Raw genomic sequence first — 17570 nt, forward strand, 5'->3', positions numbered from 1 at the left:
GACACTGCTATGCAGGGGGGGTGGGCGACACTACTGTGGGGAGGGGGGTGCAGAAAACACATCTATGGTGGGCAGAGGGCACTACTGAAGGGGAGGATGGCAAAGGATTCTCTCCCCTGCCTCTCAGTGGAGCCAGCATCACTAGTGTGGGCATTTTGGCTGTGACAGTTTCCACATGTCACGCTGCACGTCCTGAAAGGCCAGGCGATCTTCTGTGATGTGTCCCAAAAGATTGCAGAGAGGGAGGGGGAGAGGAGAACTTCCAGGTGAGCTGCCTAGCAGAAGTGCGAAAGTGGGAGCTGGGTACTTGTCAAAACTAGGTACTCACTGCCCCCCCCCCCCCCCCAAAAAAAAATGACATACCAAATATGGTAAGTCAGGCGCTCAGGAGTCTTTAAAGCGGAACTTCCACTTTTGAGTGGAACTCCGCTTTAAGCATTTCTATAAAATTTCCAAGCTTATTATATACTCCTGGAGTAAAAATCTAATACCATATTATTATTTATTGCATGAAGGTTTGAACATGCACTACAAACACAGGTTTAGAAGTTAAACATATACAAGCTCTTTATAACTAAAACCAAGTTTCATAAACAAACGAAAATATAGCTTTGTGGCAAGTAGAAGTGCAACTTTAAAATATAAAAAACATTAAAAACTGTAAACTATATTGTTTATGATGCTTTTGCACATATTACCTGAATATATCACCACTGCTTAGTAAATGCCCCCTGCATATTATTATGTGGTTGTGCACTGTTCATCTTGAAGTCAAATTTCAGTTTAGTTTTAGGCATAGTCTTTTGACTAAAATGCTATTTTAGTTTTAATCATATTTTAATCATTTGAATTTTTTTAATTCTAGATGTATTTTAGTCGACTATAAAAATATTCTCCCCATAGCGGCCATTTGCAGTGTGACATTTCTGGTCTACCCCCACTATACCCCATGACTTCTCAGTAGCCTCCATTGACAAGGATGATGGTATAGTGCAGGGTGTCCCAGGTCCATGCAGCACATCTCCCAGTAGCACACCCCCTACGGTAGACTATAGCGGGCCAATTTCTCTGCCCCATCTGCTGCACCGAAGAAAAAGAATACAGTCATTGTCACCCACATGCCCAGCATCTAAATTCAAGCTTGTCAAAGCTGCTGGCTTCACAACTGCCTTTTCATCTGGTGAATTCTGCCTCCTTCCTTTAATTTGCAGAACGTGCTGTATCACAATGGCAAGTTCCCAGTTGCTATTTCTTTTCACGCAAGGCCAATCCAGCTCTTTACCTTCATGTGGAAGGCAATGTTGTGGCATTGCTGGGCAAGGCAGTCAGCCGCAAGGTCCACGTTACTGCTGACACGTGGTCCAGCCAGCATGGTCAGGGATGATAAATTTCATTCACAGCACACAGAGTAACTCTGCTTCAAATGGGAAGGATGGAGGACAGGGCTCAGTGCTGCAGCTTGTTGTGCCACCACGTCTCCGTACAGCTAGTGGTGATGATGCAAGATTTGTCAGCTCCACCCCCTCCTCCTCCTCCTCCATGCCCTCCTCTGCTGACTTGTCCTATGAACAACAGGTACCCCCTATGTGTTCAGGGGACTATTTCATGAGTAAGGTTAAAAGGTGCCATGCAGTGCTTCATCTGGTCTGTCTAAGGGACAGGAGCCACACCGCAGAGATTATTGCAGCTCTGCAGGGGCAGGCCCAGTGGTAGTTCACACCATGCCAGCTGGAGTCAGGAATTATGGTGTGCGATAATGGTACAAACTTGCTGTCCGCCCTTAGATAGGGAAAGTTGATACATGTGCCATGCTTGGCACATGTCCTCAATTTGATGATGCAGCATTTCCTAGTAAGGTACCCAGGATAGGAAGACCTGCTAAAGCAGGCCAGAAGAGTCTGTAGGCATTTCAGGCGGTCATACACAGCCAGTGCTCGGTTGGCTGAAGTCCACCTTCCAGTAAACCGCCTGATTTGTGATATGCACGCCAGGTGGAACTCAACTTTGGCAATGCTGCAGCGGCTGCATATGCAGCAGAAGGCCATCAATGGGTAACTGTGTCAGTATGGCACAATGGCTGTTGATAAAGGATGCATGCACTCTATTAGATTAAGAGGGCGGTGTTGCACTGTTCTACAGAGTAGTAAGATAGGAAAAATAGTGATTAAAATGAGGGAGATATGTTACTATAATCCACAGTACTGGTAGAGAGCCAGTAAGTGCAGAATGCAACAGATATAGTTCTTCAGTATAGGGAAACAAGGAATGTATTTTAATAATACTAGAATAAAGTAAAATTAGAGTATAGATTAAATTGTAGTAAAAGTTTATATAATACGATCCTGTGCACAAAGATGTATCAGTATCTACACCATTCAATTAAAGTGCTACATAACATCAGAAAAACATTAAAAAAAAATGCAAAATATCATCTGTGCAAATAATGCAAATGTAAACAATAATATATAAAAATCCGTGCAAAAAATCCTTTTTATCCAAAAAATCTTCTATATATAAATCGGCATACAAATATATTAACGTTCAGCCATGCATATAGTGCAAATCTTCCAAAGTGCAGGTGTTTCACTGTGCAAGTATTTTAGATTTGCAACAATTCCAAAAAGGTGAAAACATCCAGGTGTCTTCACTTCGTGCAAACACACACTGATAGATAGTGGCCCCTTACCTTGCAGTAAAGAGGTAACAGCATATACACAAACACTGGATGTATTAGGTTCTTCTCCTCATATCCCTAGATAGTTATCCCAATGGGTTCTTATTTTTCTTTTACGTCTTTGTCTCTCCTCTTGTGTTCTGACTGTAAAGTGGCACAGATGTGCCACTTTACAGTCAGACTAGGAGAACCCCCCAGGCGCTATATTTTTTAAAGGGATCTTTCATTTGTATTGTTATTTGTCATTTTTATTTTTAAAATTATGTTTATTATAATTTTTTTTTCATTGATACTTGTCCCCCAGACGAGTACCTGGACCCCCATAACCATTGTATGTCCAATTACTTGCATATAAGCTTTCAAAATGGACACTTTTGATTTTTTTCATTTCGGGTCCCATAGACTTCAATGGGGTTCGTTATTCAGTTACAAACGTTTGCAATGTTCAAAAGTTCTGCCACAAACCAAATAGGGGGTTGTTTGGACCATTTCTAGTGAACAAGCATCCTATGGTAAATACAGCCCTGGACATCCAAATATCCACACACATATATAAAATGTACTTTTTTGTGACATAACGGACTTGGCTCCTACATCTGAAGACGTGTTGAAAGGAGTCTGATTGTCATATTGGACAAGACAAAGGTTTTCAAAAAGGTAAATTGCCTTTTCAAAGACCCTTTCAAATTTCAGATGAAGACCAATGTCCAATTACTGTTATTATATACAGTAGATTCGAGGAGACAAAGAAATGGTGACAGAGCCCACAACATAGATAATAAACACAACATTCTCTTTTCTTTATTGCAGTCATTTCAAAGGCAGACAGATCAAAAAAATGTTTGACTTTGTATTCCGTACACAAGGAAAGGTTTTAATTTACCGAAACTGAATTCTTCCCAACCTTTTTTGCTGTATTAATACCATTTTTAAAAAATATGATTTTGCTAAATTTTTTGCCCCTATTTAAAAAATTGTACTTTCCGCTTCTTTCTTTTCCTTTTCCCCTTTTTCCTTTCTTTTGTCTTTATGGGTCTTGTAAGGCCAACACATTACATAAAGATATGAGAGGGGCGTGGCTTGGCGCGCAACGGAGATGTCAGCCTAGAGGGAGAGCTCCGTCGGATAGCGGCCCCAGTCCGTCTGATTACAGCAGCAAACGGCACAACAATGAGCAAGCAGAACAAGCACCAGCACCAGACCCGTCCCCGCCGCTCAGTGGCAGTCAATCCCGGCCGAGACATCTCCGACATTTTCAAGACTCAGGCCTCAGCACTGCAGGCCTCAGAGGAAGGCAAGATGGCGCCGGTCCATGCGGACGAGGATTACAGCGAGGACTCGCAATCGGCGGCCGAGGACAACGGTAGGCACAGTGCCCGCTCTACGCACCCACTTACCTACGAGGATATGTCTGGCTTTGCAGCCGATATCAAGGCCTCATTCTCCGCAGCGATCACAGACTTGAAGACCAGCTTCTTGGTTATGCAGGAGAAAATGGCTGCTGCAGAGACAGCGGGAAAGATGAGAGACAGGTCAATACACAGACTGGATGAGGCTGTCACAGCACATTCCCTTCATTTCATCGAAATGAACAGACATTTAGAGGATTTGGACAACAGGGGGAGGCGTAATAATATCAGGGTACGCGGCATACCGGAGTCCGTTGCGCCTGACCAAATCACCTCGGTCCTGCAGAGGGTGTTTAATACCCTACTTGAACGCCCGGAAGATTCTGCCATTGACTTTGTTAGAGCACACAGGGCGCTCAGAGTGAGAGGCCCTGATACGTTACCCCCTCGCAACATCATCTGTTGCCTACAGAGCTTCACACTTAAAGAAGATGTAATGGCCAGGGCCCGAAGGAACGACCAGATCATGTTCAATGGGGAGACCATAAAACTCTTTCAAGACCTATCCCAAATTACTCTAAAAAACCGAAGGGCCCTGCGTCCCCTGCTGGATAGGTTAAGGGAGAAAGAACTGCGATACTCATGGCGCTTTCCCTTCGCTTTACTGGTCACACATGGGGGCAAGCAACATATCCTACGAACGCCTGCAGACCTCCCGGAATTTTGTGCTGCCCTCCAGCTTGAGCTGATTGCTTTGCCTGACTGGTACCAGGAGTTCTCCCTGCCACCTAAGGACAGAAGCCCACCTTTCTCCCCACTCACCTCGCCGGAGAAACATCTCACCAAACGGCAGAGACAGGGACGCGGGGAATTCTCACCAAGGGGGACTCCCCGCAGTCGCCCGCACTCCTCTAGGAACCTGATGGAAGCCTAGGACCCGTAATGCACTTATGCCTGCCTACCTCCTGGGAACACTACCGTTACTTTTCTCCCACTTGACTATCAATTACCCCTTGTGACTACCTTGCCCCGTCATTACCAAGAGTAGAATATCTTTAAATGACTGCTCACATACTGGAGAGGTGACCACCTATGGGATCATGATCTGTACGATATAACCATGGATTCTAGGCATTTCCTAAGAGATACAGCACCAGTACTGAGCAACTGCAACTATGGGGTTGATATGCTGTGGGAAGATGGCTGCTTTTCTGAACACTACAGTTCTAGAGGAATAATGGTGTCCAGCGGACTGCGAAATACTGGCAAGGATGGTAGCCTAGGGTAGAAGCAGTTCCCTCAGTCCATATTCTGGAGGGTGGTGGGCTTGGTAAACTAGAGGGTCGAAAGTGCCTTAATTTATCGTTTATTACTATTTGTCAGGCTTGCTTATTTTTATTTCTATTAATTAGCTTCCAGTTTGCATTGTACGTTTGTTGCTGTAGCAGACCATTTAGCACTCACCATATGCCTTATGGCGTCGCTCACGACGGCTCCTAACATATACAGTTGAGTTACCGCTGTGTTTAAACGACAGTACGGTATTGCTAAACACTTTCCTTCGCAGTGCGGTCACTGGGTTAATTGACCTGTGGTGATCCGCACGGCGAAGGTTGCTGTCTCCGGGGAGGGCCTTCCCGGACCCCACAGTAGTGCTCCAGGCGGGTTACTTTGGGGCCTGTCTCACGCACTAATCTTGACCCCCTGGGGACGGTTATTTAGTCTTAAGGGGGTGTAACCTACAACTCCGTCTTCATTTCACTTTACCTTTCTTCCTTTCTTCACTGCTCTCTATCTCTCTACTTTGCCTTACCGCGATACACACGTTAGTGCGAACATACTGTATGCTACTGACTATTACTAAAATTATTATTTTCTGTTTCCAATTATGTTGTTTCCGCAGGTGTCGGATCCCGCGCCTCCCTATGTCTAAACCATGGCATATTCTGAATTGGGACGTAGCCCAACGGTAATCTCTCACAATGTCAAGGGGCTTAACATCCCCGAAAAAAGAACCACTTTACTAAGAGAACTTAAAAAAGGTAGGCCCAATTTTGTATTTTTACAGGAGACTCATTTTAAGACAGGACACACACCAAGGCTGACTGACTCCTACTTTACTCACGCATACCATGCCACCAGTCCCGGGACCAAATCAAAAGGGGTCTCGATACTGGTGAGTAAAGACGCTGATTTTGAGGTCTCAGACACGCTGGTCGATCCAGATGGGAGATTCCTCCTCCTCAAGGGGACTTGCAGAGGGACCCCCCTGACTCTGGCAAACGTGTATTTTCCCAATTCAGCTCAACTCACTTTTTGCCGAAAACTGACTGCCGAGCTGAACTGTTTCGGTTCGGGCAGACTGATTCTGGGAGGGGATTTCAACGTCCCCCTCATACCGACTGAGGATACCTCCAATGGCAAAACCGCCATCCCTTATAGGGCTCTTAAGAGCATTAAGAAGCTCCTGCATTCCCTGAATCTGGTAGACTCATGGCGTCACCTGAACCCGGAAGGAAGGGACTATTCCTTCTTTTCCATTCCACACAACCGCCACTCACGATTAGACTACATCTTCATTACGCAGAGAGACCTGTCGCTGCTGAGCGCTGCTCACATCGGGATACAAACCATCTCTGACCACGCTCCAATATCCGTGACACTAGACTTGACAAACACCACAGCCAGACACAATACATGGAGACTGAACTCGTCGCTGTTAACGGACCCCACGCTACTACCAGACCTGGTTTCCTCCTTGACTGAATTCTTCAAGCTGAATGACACACCTGGGATGAACCCCTTAGTGATCTGGGAGACCCACAAATGTCATATTAGGGGCGAGCTGATACGCATGGGATCTCGAAAAAACGGGAGAGAGCCAAAATGATTAATGACTTGACTACTAAAATAAGATCTCTAGAATCGTTACATAAACGCTCCCTTACAGTAGATTCAGCAGAGACGTTACTTGAGACAAGGAAAACTCTTAAACAGCTTTTAGACAATACCACCAGGAGATTCTTATTTTTTAGGAAGAAAGTTTACTACGAACATGGAGACAAAACAGGTAAAGTTCTAGCGAGGGCCTTAAATACACGAATAGCCAACAATCACATCAGGGGTATCACTGGTAGAGACGGAAGGACAGACATCGAAACTGAGAAGATTGCTCAACACTTTCAAAACTATTATACGAACCTATACAATCTCCCAAGCCTGCATAAACCGCCAGATTTGGGAGAAGATCGGGCTCAGGCGATTCGGAATTACTTGGACGCAGCAAATCTCCCCAGACTTGACGAAGAAGACAGTATCCAGCTAGATAGACCCTTTGATGACTCTGTAATTAAGACAACCATTAGAGAATTAAAGACGGGCAAGAGTCCTGGGCCAGACGGGTTTAGCGCTATTTATTATAAGACATTTACGGAGATTTTACTTAACCCTTTTAGAAATGCAATGAACTCTTGGACAACCCGGAGCCCGAACTCAAATGACTTCTTGTCCGCCTTTATTACTGTTCTTCCCAAGGAAGGGAAGGATCCGCTTAATTGTTCCAGTTATAGGCCCATTTCCCTTCTAAATACAGACGTTAAACTTGTAGCAAAAATCCTAGCTAACAGACTGAAACCCCTACTTCACGAACTGATTGGACCCGAGCAGGCCGGATTCATGCCGGGCAGGGAGGCAAAGGACAACGTGACGAAGTCCCTAAACTTGATACATCTAGCACACCAGCGAAAGATCGAGGGCTTTCTCCTGTCAACCGACGCGGAGAAGGCCTTCGATCGAGTAGCTTGGGATTACATGTTTGAGGCTTGTAGGCATACTGGCTTGGGCCTGGCATGATGGCCTGGATCTCGGCACTGTACTGGAACCCTTCGGCTAGGCTTAAAGTGAATGGTTCACTCCCAGACACAGTGCTTATCAAGAATGGCACAAGGCAGGGGTGCCCATTGTCGCCCCTGCTTTTTATTATCGCACTAGAGCCATTCATAAGACACACCATCATGAGCCCATCGATCAGGGGATTCCAACTAAAAGAGAGAGTTTTCAAAATCGCAGCTTACGCTGATGACTTATTGTTCTTTTTGACAGAACCCCACATTTCTATACCCTCTCTTTTACACGAATTTGCACGATTTGGATATGTCTCCAACTTCAAAATAAACAACTCTAAATTGATGGCCATGAATGTGTCTCTTCCCGAGGCCTGACTGTCGGTGGCCAGGGCCGGTACCCCCTTTAAATGGTCAGCCTCAGCGATTAAATACCTAGGAATTTGGTTGACCCCCAGACTTTCACTGACGTACGCGCAGAACTTCCCCCCCTACTTAAAAGTATCGCGCAGGACCTCCAGAGGTGGGGATCGGGCTACTTCTCATGGTTTGGCAGGGCGGCCATTTGTAAGATGGCTATACTGCCAAAGGTGCTATACTTGGTCCGCACTTTGCCCATCAGGATACCCATGAGCTTTTTTAAATCCTTACACTCCCTTCAAACGAGTTTCATCTGGTCGCGCAAACCCCCCAGACTGAAAAAGTCTCTTCTGACCAAACCTAAAGACAGGGGTGGCCTGGGTTTGCCTGATTACAAACTTTACTATTACGCCGCACATATTGCGCGTATTATAGATTGGCATTGTCACTCCCAGGTTAAGGATTGGGTTTCTTTGGAAGAGGAAGCCAGCACAATCACTCTCCAGTTCTCTCCCTGGATCCCGTGGCTTAGATATCCCAGATCTATGCTATCTCACCCCACTATAGGCACCACTCTCAATATTTTTCATGTACTAGCTAAACAACCCGAGTTTTCCACCCCTCTGAGCCCCCTAACTCCTATCCGAGATAACCCTGATTTTACACCGGGTTTAAAGAACCCGCTACTTAGACCACAGAGACCGAAAAGACCGCTCTTAGCGATGGACTGTTTCACCGGCAAATTGATGAAAGATTTTTCAGACCTCAAAAGTGACAGTGAATTGCTACAATTGCCACTTTGGACATACTTCCAACTTAGAAGGTACTGCAATAATGCCACACGTAGACCACACTTAACGAGAGCAGTGACAGACCTAGAATCAGTATGCTTGAAAGGGGAACCCACCCTAAAAACCACTACGCTTGCATATGCCTGGTTACGATCGCTAGGTCCGCGAGAAGACCACAGGCTCAGGGAGAAGTGGGCTCGGGCTCTTGGTACGCCGATTTCGGACGACCAATGGGACAGGGCCTGTATTTTATTACACAAATGCTCACTGAGCACGAAAATGCAGGAAACGTCCTACAAATTGTTGACCCATTGGTATGCCACTCCGGAGAGGGTCCACAAATGGTTTCCACATTCATCTGACAGATGTTGGAGATGTGATCAAGAGGAGGGCACTCTACTTCACATTTGGTGGCAATGCGACCGATTGCAACCATATTGGTCAGGGGTGAAGGAGTTAATCAGGCGGATCACGGAGACCAGACTAGGGTTGGATGCGGTGTGCTGTTTACTCCACATCACCAATACCTCCTTTAAGAAATACAAGAAGTCGCTCACCAGACATATGATAAATGCGGCCAATTCTCTAATTCCACTGTATTGGAAATCCAAAACTATTCCTACTATACGAGAATGGCTGCTTAAAATTGCTGTGAGATGGAAGATACGGCGGCCCAATCTGATGAACGAGTGGATGGTTACCATAGGACCTGGTCTCCGTGGTTTGCTTTTAAATACTCTCAGTCTTTTAGGGATTACACGGGCCGAAACTCGACCGCCTGATGTGAGGCGGTGTCTTGACAATACGTTCTCTACTACTTTAATACTACACTAACATTGCTCCTATTACTTTCCTGGAGCTTCTGGAATAAGGCGCTCTTTTCCCTTTTCTCTCTTCTCTCTTCGCTCTCCCTTCCTCTCTTCGTCTATCCCTATACTCGGTTTCTTTGATAAGCTACTAGTTCTTCTTAATATGTTTTCTTGTTGTTCAATGGGAATGAATGATTCCTGATGGAATCCGGGGTCGGACAATGATTTGCTCTCCTAGGTCCGGAGGGGCCCGCAATGGAGGGACTTGGTTGTATTAGATGATACCCCAATTGCCGACTAAGAAATGTTATTGACACGGTTCTGACCTTGTTATGCATTGTTCTGTTTGTGCAGTGTCTATTGCATACCCATGTAATCTGTATCTTCATTTGCTAATAAACATTTCTTGAATGAAAAAAAAAAAAAAAAAAAAAAAAGATATGAGGTATATTGGAGGGGCTACCCACAGCTTTGAACCTGGAGCAAGAAACTGAAATATGCCAGGTTCAAGGCGTCAATGGTGCAATTCTCAGGGTGTGATTATGCATTTTCAAAATTAAAGGGGTTGTAAAGTCAGAAGGTTTTTTATCTTAATGCATTAAGATAACAAGCCTTCTGTGTGCAGCAGCCCCATTTAGCCCCCCTAATACTTACGTGACCCCCATCTCTGTCCAGCCATGTCCTTGAGTGTCTTGGCCATCCAAGACTCTCCCTCCTGATTGGCTGAGACACAGCAGCGTCGCCAATCAAAGTCAGTTAGACAATCAGGAGAGAAAGGGGGTGGGGCCTAACTGCAGGTCTGAATGGACTCACTGAGCTGCAGCTCGGCTTGGATGCCCCATAGCAAACTGCTTGCTGTGGGGGCACGCAACAGGAAGGAAGGGCTAGGAGCACAGAAGAGGCACCCGAGAAGAAGAGGATCCAGGCTGCCCTGTGCAAATCCACTGCAACAGAGCAAGTATCTATAGAATGTTTGTCCTTTTTTATATAAAAAAAGGACTTTAAAATCATTTTATGGATATAGATGGATTGAAATTTGTCAGGTTCAGCAGAAAACAGCTGAATGTCGATCTGTGTGAGGCCCTGTATATGTGCCAAATATGAAACAGGTTTAATTTAAAAGACAGCTTTGTGAATATATGTGTGGAAAGGATAGCAAAAGATTAGTCAAACTTTCTTTCATGCTGTCCATTCCAACATACAACTCTCCTAAAATTGTGCGAGGAGAGCCGCAGTACCATTAGCTCTTTGCTCCAAGGCTGAGCACTTTGCTTAACTTCATCCTCATCCAGTTGTTATAGCTACAAAGATCCAGCGATGCCTCTTGTCTCCTGGGATTGATGACGCGCATCTCCCAGGAGGCATTGCAAAGCCAGAAATGACGCACGCTGCCGTGAAGGAGGAAGTAAGAATATAATAAAGAATTACTAAAGTAAGTACGGTAATACAGCTAAAAAAAATAAAAAATGATATGCCAATTCGTTAATAGTGCCCACTTATCTGCTGGATTGTGAGGAGTTCAAAATGTGGCTTTCAACCACTGCTTACAGAAATCAAAGTATTTCACCAGACTGCCTTTGTTTGCTTTTCTATCCAAAAAGATGGTGCCATCTTTATGTATGCACTATCCAGCTTCCGCATCTACTTCTTAAAGTATATAAAGCTTAAAATAACATTTGTGAATAGATCTAATATATATATATATATATATATATATATATATATATACATATACATACACACACCTTTTTCCCTTTTTTATAAATGATCATATACCCTCTGTTTGCAGCTGTATAAGGGGCTCAGAGAGCTGGGATGAAGAAGCAGCAGCACACTGATCTTCCCAGTCTATGGCTGTGCAGGAGGAGTTCAGGCAAGTCAGCACCAGTCTGATCATTGGAGGAAAGCAGGCTAAGTTCTCAGCACAGCTAGAGAACTGACCACACTGTGCTGCCATGCCTAGTATGGTCAGTTTAAAAAAAAAAAAAGGAAATCAAAGGAACTGGCTAGGATTTCACACAAATGAAGCAATACAAAGAGAACAGGATTCTTTTTCATACAGCAAGCACATATCAGGAATATGAAATATTGGGTTTATATATTCTTTAAACTGGGATGACACAGTTATGCAAATCCTAATGTTTGTACAGTTTTTGCCAGTGATTAAGCAGAATTCAATGGGGGTTATTTACGAAAGGAAAATCCACTTTGCACTACAAGTGCACTGCAAGTGCACTTGGAGGTGCAGTCGCTGTAAATCCGAGGGGGACATGCAAGGAAAATATAAAACAGGATTTTAGCTTGCACATGATTGGGTGATGAAATCAGCAGAGCTTCCCCTCATTTCTGATCTATCCCTCAGATTTACAGCGACTGCACTTCTTCCAAGTGCACTTGTAGTGCAAAGTGGATTTTCCTTTCATAAATAACCCTCAGTATGTAGTTATTTTGGCCTTTTTCAATTAGGCAAAAAAGAACGACTGAACTGGCTACAATATGGTGAAACTTTGGGGGTTATTTATGAAAGGCAAATCCACTTTGCACTACAAGTGCACTTAGAAGAAGTGCAGTCACTGGAAATCTAAGGGATGGATCTGAAATGAGGGGAAGCTCTGCTGATTTTATCATCCAATCATGTGCAATCTAAAATGCTGTTTTTTTATTTTCCTTGCATGTCCCCCTCGGATCTACAGCGACTGCACTTCCAAGTGCACTTCCAGTGCAAAGTGGATTTGTCTTTAGTAAATAACCCCCTTAGTTGCTTTAGTTTGCTATGCTTTGACATGACTTTTGGGAGTTGATTTACTAAAGGCAAATAGACAACGTTTACATTCTGCAAGTGCAATTGCTCCAGAGCTTCATAAATGAGGTAAAGCTTCATTTGCGAAGAATATTCAATCACGCAAAACAGCATTCTGCTTGCACGTGATTGGATGATGGAAGCCAGTAGAGTTTCTGCTCATTCACTAAGATCTGGAGCTACTGCTCTTGCAGCGCGAATCTGCCTATTTGTCTTTAGTAAATCAACCTCTAAGCCTTGTCCCATTAAACGTTACATAGAGCAATGTGTATACCCTCAGCTTGATGCATGCATGGTATGCAATAGAACACAGATAATACCCATTACTTTGATATCTAGCATATGTAATTATGAATGCCCTATTTAAAATGAAACAGGGAAGACAGTGGAGAGCATTAACAGAGAAATTAAAAGTTCAGCAACCTTGGCTCTAGCTCTCCTGCAAATAGCAGGGTTTCGGTAATTAGGCAGAGCCGCTGTCTCAGAAGCTGCTTTGCATCTGTCGTAAAATGCTCCCCAGTCAGGCTACCTGGAACGCAGATCTCTACACCACCTGTGCCAAGCAACAAACTGATGGATGACTGCCAGCTTGTAACAGCAGCTACTTGGCAGATGGGCAAAAGCCTTGTTCCTCAGAAAACCAGACCAGTTTAAACTTATTTAGCTTGGAAACATATGCATTCGGCTAGGAAAACAAACTTACCTTCTAGTGGCAGCTTATATACAACCAACCTACCAACATAGCAGAGCGCACTCCAGAGAATGCTGATCTTTTCATATTTGGCATTATTCCTAATAGAGCCTACAGCCACATTAGCCTGCTAAATTTATACACAATGTCACAGATAGTGTTAGATGGAGGACTGTATAATTTATTCAACAACACGAGCCCACTAAGATGGGCATGGAAAAGCATACACAAATGGGCTGTCGCCATTCACAAATTACAGGTTTGCAAGAGATCCATACTCCCGGTACTGCTAGCCAGAAAGCTTTTCTCTCCAACAGATAACAGACTAGAAGCTCTTGCAAACATATAGCTTTCCTCCAGCAATTTAAATATTAGCTAACACGGGTCACTTCAGCTACACGGTTTACATACAACTACAGGCTCACTCTTCCTCCTCAAGTTAAAAAAAAAAAAAACTAAACAAAAAAACATACATACATTATGTAGCCAGTTGGGGACATAGGACATCTTATATATGTTCAAAAAATGTTATTGAAGTACATGGGGACATGTGTAGTGCCTGCTGTCCTTCTGTCCCACTAATGCTCATTGCTATGCCCGCGATCGCCTCACGGAGAGGAAGAAGGGGGAGATGCTATAGTAAACAAGCATCTCCCTGTTCTGCCTAGCAACAAGTGACACTGATCTCTGCTCCCTGTGATTGGAGTAGAGATCAGTGATGTGCACAACATAGCAACACCCCCCACAGTTAGCAACACGCCCTAGGACACACTTAACCCCTACACTGCCACTTCCTGGTTAACCCCTTCACTGCCAGTGTCATTTACACAGGAATCAGTGCATTTGTATAGCACTACGTATCGGCCTAAACTGAGGAAAAAAAAAAGTATATATTTTTTGGGGAATATTTATTATAGCAAAATCAAAATAGATGCTCTTTTTTTGTTTATAGTGCAAAAAATAAAAACTGCAGGGATGATCAAATACAACCAAAAGAAAGCTCTATATGTGGGACAAAAGAGACGTCAATTTTGTTTGGGAGACACGTCGCACGACTGCACAATTGTCAGTTAAAGTGACGCAGTCCTTTTTTTCCCAAAAATAGAGCTTTCTTTTGGTGGTATTTGATCACCCCTGCGGTTTTTATTTTTTGCACTATAAACAAAAAAAGAGCGACAATTTTGAAAAAAACTCATTATTTTTTACTTTTTGTTATAATAAATATCCCCTAAATATATATATAAAAAAACATTTTTTCCCTCAGCTTAGGCCGATACGTATTCTTCTACATATTTTTGGTAAAAAATCGCAATAAGCGATTATTGATTGATTTGCGCAAAAGCTATAGCGTTTACAAAATAGGGGATAGTTTTATGGCATTTTTATTAATAATTTTTTTTTTTTACTAGTAATGGCGGCGATCAGCGATTTTTATTGTGACTGCGACATTATGGCGGACACATCAGACATTTTTGACACATTTTTGGGACCATTGTCATGTATACAGCAATCACTGCTATATAAATGCAGTGATTCCTGTGTAAATGACACTGGCAGTGAAGGGGTTAACCGGTGGGTGGCAGTGTTCCTAGGGGTGTGTTACTAACTGTGGGGGGCTGGGCTTTCATTTAGTGAACACTGATCTCTGCTCCAATCACATGGAGCAGAGATCAGCGTCACTAGTTGCTAGGCAGAATGGAGAAATGTTTACAACGGCATTTCTTTCAGCCGCCCCGTGAGACGATCGCGGGTATGCCTGCGGTGAAATTTTCTTTGGTTTTGTTTGTCTTAAATAGACTCTGCCTGACGCAAGATGGCCATTGAGTCACACAGGGTGGCAGCATCCAATCGTATAGCTCACCATGCTCACGTAAAGATAAAAAAAAAAAAAATGCAGATACAAGTAATCAGCTTTTCACTTTACATACTTATGAATGAATTTTGTGTTTTGTCTGGATTGCTCACCTCTACTTATCGCTCAGACTCCATACACACTATACAACTTTTTTTGTCAGATTTAGATGTACCAAAACCATGTAATGCAAGGGCCTGCTTGATTGCATACAAATTGAAACTCTTAAGGTTTGACCTCATATTATATGGTTTTGGTAAATACGAAGGAAAAAAAAACTACAGAAAATTCTATAGTGTGTACCCAGCTTAAGTCTGGATATGTTTGCAATACAGTGAAAAGGATTTTATTTTTGTCACTTATATGCCAATCATTCTCAAGAGGAGCCACTGAACACTCACTATAGCATACACCGAGATCTACTTCTTGGCATGAGTATTCTTGGAGACAGCTTATCATTATTTCCCTAATCATACCAGCTCTGAATGCAGAATTAAAATTCCCTTTCCTTAACAAGTCCCTTCTACTTAATACTATCACCCTATCTGCTCTTTTATTGGTGTTTACTCTGGTAATCTTAATGCTCTTTACACTGTCTGACTTTCTCCACCATCCTCAAACAGAAAGCTCTTTAGACCTTGCATTCCTTTATTCCTTCCTATCTCGGAAAATGCCTCTCTTGTCTGGAACACCTTCCTTTATTGACACTGGGCATCCTTGTAATAACAATGTTTGAATTTCATTTTGCAAAGCTCTAGCAAGTTGACAGCACTGGCAGTATTAAAATAAGAAGTCAGGGAAAGAAAACCTGCAATGCCTGGTTTGATATTCTTTCCAACTTTATTTTAGTTATTAGTTTAATTTTATAATCAGCAAACAAAGCATTTGATTTGTACCTTTTGCTTCTGTTAAATAAGAGATGACACATCATAGCAGTTCTCTGTCAGTATATTGTATGTAGTACATACATGGAGACTAGTGATGGCCGAACGGTTCGCCCGGCGGTCGTTTCGCGGCGAATTTCCGACATTCGCGGTCCGCACGTTCGAACGCCTTTTTCCGTCGTTCGCCGCGGCGGACTTACGTGTTTAATGTATACAAGAACTTTAACCTTTGGTGACACGTTTATCATGTGATACAGGACAGCCAATTGAGACATGACAGCACATGGACACTTGTACATTCCCCCTAACCTATAAATACACCCGATCCGGTGGCCATTTTACATTCTTTCTTCTGTTAAGATAGGGACAGGTTCCTGTGTGGAGTAGGGAGAGATAAACCACTAGCTATTTGGTACACAAAAGTTCTTTTCAGGACTGGTATAGGTGTTAGGTGTTGATAGGTTTGCTGTGCTGCTGATTCTTGCAGCAGCCTGAGTGTCTTTTGTTAGTTTAGAGAAAGGGAAAGGACGGTGTATGCTACAGGGACAGCCAGATTAGTCTTTCATCATCATCATCATCATCATCATCATTAGCTGTTACTATCAAGGTCCACAAAAGAGCTGTTCCAGTAACCACTAATCGTTCTCTTTTTTTGCCAATTTGTATAGGGACAGGAAGGAAGCAGTGTTGTCAGGCAGTGAGGGTAATTTTAAAGACTTGCTGTTATTATTAGTTCCACAAAGGTTCTTTTCAGGACTGGTATCAGTGGTACAGTAATAGGCTTGTACATGTATAATATTCTTTCTTCCAAATATAGAAAGGATATTATACTTGACTGCTGCCCTTCTGCTGCAGTCTGCTAAACATTCACAACTCACTTGTTCCACAAAAGTTCTTATAAGGACTGGTAACTTGGTATAGGGTGCTACGGTACATAGGCTTGAGTGCGGTACAGTCTGCTGTTCTGTAAGGACCGCTATCGGTCCACAATAGATAGGGTTGACGTGCACCACTGCTGACCGCTGCCCTATACTGCAGCAGTCCTTCAGCGGTATAGGGACTGACGTACAGTCTGCTAATCACTAACACACAACCTGCTTGTTCCACAAAAGTTCTTATAAGGACTGGTAACTTGGTATAGGGTGCTACGGTACATAGGCTTGAGTGCGGTACAGTCTGCTGTTCTGTAAGGACCGCTATCGGTCCACAATAGATAGGGTTGACGTGCACCACTGCTGACCGCTGCCCTATACTGCAGCAGTCCTTCAGCGGTATAGGGACTGACGTACAGTCTGCTAAAAACTAATACACAACCTGCTTGGTCCACAAAAGTTCTTATAAGGACTGGTAACTTGGTATAGGGTGCTACGGTACATAGGCTTGAGTGCGGTACAGTCTGCTGTTCTGTAAGGACCGCTATCGGTCCACAATAGATAGGGTTGACGTGCACCACTGCTGACCGCTCACCTATACTGCAGCAGTCCTTCAGCGGTATAGGGACTGACGTACAGTCTGCTA

The sequence above is a fragment of the Lithobates pipiens genome, unplaced genomic scaffold (genome assembly GCF_037356315.1).
Source record: "Lithobates pipiens isolate NorthernLeopardFrog02 unplaced genomic scaffold, aLitPip1_a1.2 Scaffold_8, whole genome shotgun sequence".
NCBI lineage: Eukaryota > Metazoa > Chordata > Amphibia > Anura > Ranidae > Lithobates > Lithobates pipiens.